The 5,140-nt window shown below is 40.5% G+C and overlaps 1 pseudogene; it reads right to left on the bottom strand.

Annotated features, from left to right (window-relative positions):
• Positions 1 to 3,812: 3,812 nt before the first annotated feature.
• On the bottom strand, positions 3,813 to 4,195 carry LOC142430426 (NADH dehydrogenase [ubiquinone] 1 beta subcomplex subunit 4 pseudogene; annotated as a pseudogene).
• Between the last annotated feature and the right edge of the window lie 945 nt (positions 4,196 to 5,140).

The raw sequence follows: 5,140 nt of genomic DNA, 5'->3' as shown, positions 1-5,140 counted from the left end.
AATAAAATAGATGCATCCAGTATTACAAGAACCAAATTATTCTGGTGAAAGTTCTGACTAAGGCCATATTTTTTTCTGAGTAATTAAATTCCATTCTCTTATATATTTCTCCATATTTTTCCTTTTCCATGAACTTATACAAGGCTCCAAATACAATGATTGCCTTTTCTTCCTTCTGAACATCTTTGACACATTTAATATGTCTCACTCATTAGGAAATCTAAGATCTATTGCCCCATGCTATTCTTATTTATTTGTTCAATAAATGCATATTGAATAAATTAATATAGTTTGTGCTACAAAACAAATATAAAAATATGCTTTTTCTGCCTTCTTCAGGAAGATACATGCATATTCTCATAAATTGATTTATTTGTGTTTTTAATTAAAATTATTATAAGCTTTTTGTTATATATAAAGCCATGTATGGCTGGAGGAAAAATATGTCATTCTCATGTTCTAGAGCATTTTAGCACAAAGTTCATAATCCTTTCCCAACAAAAAATTATTAATTTTTCATAAAATATCAAAAACAAATGAATTTAACTCCAATCAATTAATTTAGTTTCAGGATTAATGAAGAAACAACCTCCATACTAAACTGTTTTCTTTGTCGTATGAGGAATGTAATATGTGATATATTATATTTTTAATAACAGAGGTCTCCCACCACTGTATCCTTGCTTTAGCTTTCCTATGGGAAGTTAATCCATCTTCGTAATAGTAACTTTGATTTGCTTGTCTTGGTTGCTCTGGCCAGTAGAATGGGAAAGACAGTGCAAGAAGGGAGTTCTGAATTGAGATTCTAAGATCTAAATATACCTTTTCATTGTACCTCCTAAGCTCCCTCACTCCAGCGTAACAAAACATATTCCAGAGAATCAACATTGATCCTTTCGCAGGATTCAGAACTCAGACACTTAGTGCAGCCCTGAGCATAACCAAATGTCAGCAAAGAGAAACAGCCAAAACATGACCAAGACATTGCATGGATTTTGTTGAAGAAAAAGTTCACGTTCCAAAATGAGGAATTTAAAAAATTTTGCTTAATATACACTGTGACTGTATTCTAATATGTATAATCACGATTCCCTTTGAATATGACTAATTTATGTCAGCTAGATTATCCACTTTTCTGAAAATGAAGTGTTCTTTCCTTTCATTATTATTTGTTTTAAATACTTTTATTGGGGGTTCTTACTTTCTCTTATCACAATCCATTCATTCTTCCAATGTGTCAAGCACATTTGCACATATGCTGCCATCATCATTTTCTAAGCATTCTCTTCCCAACTTGAACCCCTCATATCAGTTCTCCATTTCTTACCCTCCCTACCCCACCTGCACTCCCTCATAAACCCTTGATAAGTTATAGATTATTTTTCCATATCTTATATGATCTTCCATTGCCCATCACCCACTAGTCTGTCACTTTTCCCTCTAAGTTGATCCATGTGATCAATTCTCCCTTTCTCTCTCTTCCCTCCCCTAATCCTCCTGGTATCTCTACTCTTCTTTTGGCCCTGAAGGGTTTATCTATCCTGGATTCCCTGTGTTGAGGGTTCTTATCTGTAGCAGTGTGCATGCTCTGGTCTAATCTGATTTGTAAGGTAGAATTGAGGTCATGATAGTCGGGCGAAGGAAGCACCAAAGAGCTAGAGGAAAGCTGTGGGTTTCATTAGTGCTATACTGCACACTGACTGCCTCATCTTTTCCCTGTGATTCCTCTGTAAGAGGATTTCCTATTGTCTAGGATGGACATTGGGTCTCCACTCCATGCCCCACCCCCCATTTGCCTTTGATATGGTTTTATTCTGGGTCTTAGATGCCTGATTCCTGATCCTATCAACACCTCATGGTCACACAGGCTGGTGTGCTTCTTCCATGTGGGCTTTGCTGGTTCTGAGTTAGATGGCTGCTTGTTTACCTTCAAGCGTTTATCTTTTGATACCTGGGCACCATCAACTTTCTCACCATATTTGCTTATGCACACATTTTGTCTTCAGTGATTGTGTGGGGAAGGTGAGTGTCAAAGAATGCCAGATTATTAGAACTGAGTGTTCTTGTGTTAAAGGAGTACTTGAGTTGAGGTCCTATGTCCATCTGCAACCTTAATACTTTGGATATAGATACGCATACATGGTTCTATTCCTCTCTCTCTCTCTCTCTCTCTCTCTATATATATATATATATATATATTATATAGAATATATATATATATATATATACACATGCCTATATTTAGGCTTCTATTAATGTCCTTTGCCTCCTGGTTCTTTCCTCTATTTCCTTTTTACTTCCCTCTTGTCCCACCATCATGTTCGGCCTTTATTCAGGGTTAATAATTCCTCACTGCAACATTGCCCTTGATTGAGCCCCTCCAGGCATCCTATGCTCTTCTCTCCATTGATTTTAGTTCACTTGTTATTCCCTTGTCCCTAGGCTGGTCCCTGCCCCCCACCCCTTCCTTTCTCCCACCTCCCCTTCTCCTGTATCTTCCTGGGAAACATTGGTTTCATTCTTTTCATCTCTAAATTATTTATCCCACCTCTTATCTAGATAGATATGCAGATACATTAATAAGTGCAAAAAACATGCAAAGCCAAATAAAACAACAAAGGAAGTCAGAACCAACAAAAAATAACAACAGAAAGCAAAAACAAAATAACAATAGCAAAAAAAGAAAGTCACTGACAAAAATGGAAAAGTCTATAAATAGTTCAAGCTCTGTTTATTGGCCTTACGAGTGTTTTCCAGTCGAGACTGATGGGGTGCCAACTCTGACTCCCAAGTCTATTATTGGTATTCCCCGGGGGTTTCATCGCTCTGCTCCCCCTGCTGCTCTCTCTGGTGCATGCCCTCAGTGCCTCACCCCAGCATGATGAGTCCAGACTGTGCTCTATTCCACATTGTGTCTCCAGTGCTGTCCCTCCAGCGTCATGGATCGGTGAGGGACACTGTGTCCCATGGTGGGGCCAGCCCTACAGTCCTCCCTTTGCTTTGTCTGTGCTGAGCAGGAACATCATCCTTGGGGCTTGGTCGGCATGGATTAAAAACTATGGTACATACAAACAGTGGAGTACTGTTCATCCCTAAAATGTACTTATGACCACATGAAGCACATTGTGGCATGGGAAGAACTGGAGGAAATCATGTTAAGTGAAGTAAGTCAAGCACAAAAGGACAAGTACAACATGAGTCCATTGAGGTAAGTTTTAAAAAATGGGGCACAGGGGAAAAACTACTATATGCATACTTCCCTGGGGTGAGGTCCAGCAACCACGACAGGGGCCAAACCCCATCCAGGGATACATATGGTAGCCAACTAAGTAAGAGGGAGAAAGAAGGAGGGAAAAAAAAGCTATGGGTATGTCAGGGAGCAGGGCAATAATTCACCAAAGGGGAGGATATTAATTATATCTCCACAGGAGAAGGAGAGAGAGACCTGATACATCAAGGCGTGAATACAACATACCAGCATGTACCACGGAACCAATAGAGAGGTCTGTGGGCTGGCTGCAATCCCGACTATGTGGACAGCCCTCCCCCCCCCTCCCCCCCCCCCCCCCCCCCCCGCCCAGAAGAATGCACTTCAGAGGACAGCACTGGGGCTACAGCTTGGGTCGAGGGGTGCATCGGATTAGAACACATGGGAGAAACGCAAAGGGATGGAGAGGACATCCTTTCCTTTGATGAGTATTGACCACCTCTTCTATCTCAGGATTAAGTGGCCACTCCACCTCTGATGACTTTTTTAATGGTTATTAGAAGACTTAATTAAGCAAGAATACATACAGTCATTATTGCCAAACTCAAACAAATGAGATGCTAAATGTTCAATCCAATTTTCCTTTCTGGGTAAGTTTTTCTTTCTTCTGTCAGTTTTGAAAACATAATACCAGAACACCAGGAGTCCAAAGCCAAACACAGCTCCTTTGAGTGTGCTGGGAGTAGGCTGGAAATTGGGATCGATATATGCTGATCTAGCATAGGTCCAACGAACCAAGGCAGGATCTTCAATGGGCCCTCAGTGGTTGGGATTATTTTATTGAAGCAGATACTCCTGTTTAAAACAGGATCTTATGGCCAGCCGCTCGACTTGAGCACACAGGGTCCCCGGAGATATGTCCTCAGCGGGATTGAGGGTAATAGGTAGAGTAGGCGGCTGCAATGACTTGTACTTCGGGAACGGCATCTTGGCGGCCAGAGGCGAACTTCCTCTGATGACTATTAAGGAGAGCTTAGCTATAATTTTTGAACAAAATAAACCCAAAATTCAAACCAACTTTATATAGGACTTCTGATAAAACTGGTATGTATGCAAACAGACAGCGTCCTCTTTCTCTGGTGGAATAGCTGATGAGCTTGCAGTGACCTTGCTGTTAGTACTTCAGTGCTTAACCCATAGTATCACAGGTGTGCCTTGACAAAAAATAAATTGATATTTCTCAATGTTAAAGAGCTAATGCGGCATAATCTCCCGGCTTTTGGCAATGCTGTTGTTGTTATACGTCATCGCGTCAGTTGAAACCCATAGCAACCTAAAGCACAACAGAATGAAAGATTCCATTTTTGCAACCACTGTGTCAGTTCATCTTTTTGCGGGCCTTTCACTCACTGCCCTTGCCAAACATGATGTCCTTCCCCAGGGACTGCTTCTCTTATCAACCTGGGAAAAGTATGTAAGTTTCTCCATCCTTGCCTCAAAAGAGCACTCTGGCCTTATTTATCACAAGACACAGGAGTTCGTCCTATTAGTAGTTCATAGTATTTTTCCAGCAACACAAGGCAACATATATCTATTTTATGTCTTCTTTATTCAATATCCAACTTTCACATGCATATAGGATGATAGAAAATAGATGGCTTAGGTCAGGCACACCTTAGTCTTTAAAGTAATATTCTTGCTTTTAAATACACTGAAGAGATCTTCTACAGCTGATTTACCTAATGCAAATCCCCTTTTGATATGTGAGGTAGTTCATGTATTGTGCCAACCTGGCCATTAAACACATGTGAGATTAATTGAAGGGAAGAGAGATAAATGGCTCGGTGAGCCTCAACTTTCTTGTCTCCCTCTCTTTGATCATTGGACCAGTGTGTGGCTACCTTGCTTATTCTGTGCCTCAGTTTGCAAGCT

The sequence above is a fragment of the Tenrec ecaudatus genome, chromosome 17 (assembly GCF_050624435.1).
Source record: "Tenrec ecaudatus isolate mTenEca1 chromosome 17, mTenEca1.hap1, whole genome shotgun sequence".
NCBI lineage: Eukaryota > Metazoa > Chordata > Mammalia > Afrosoricida > Tenrecidae > Tenrec > Tenrec ecaudatus.
This window is presented reverse-complemented; position numbering and strand designations above follow the sequence as displayed.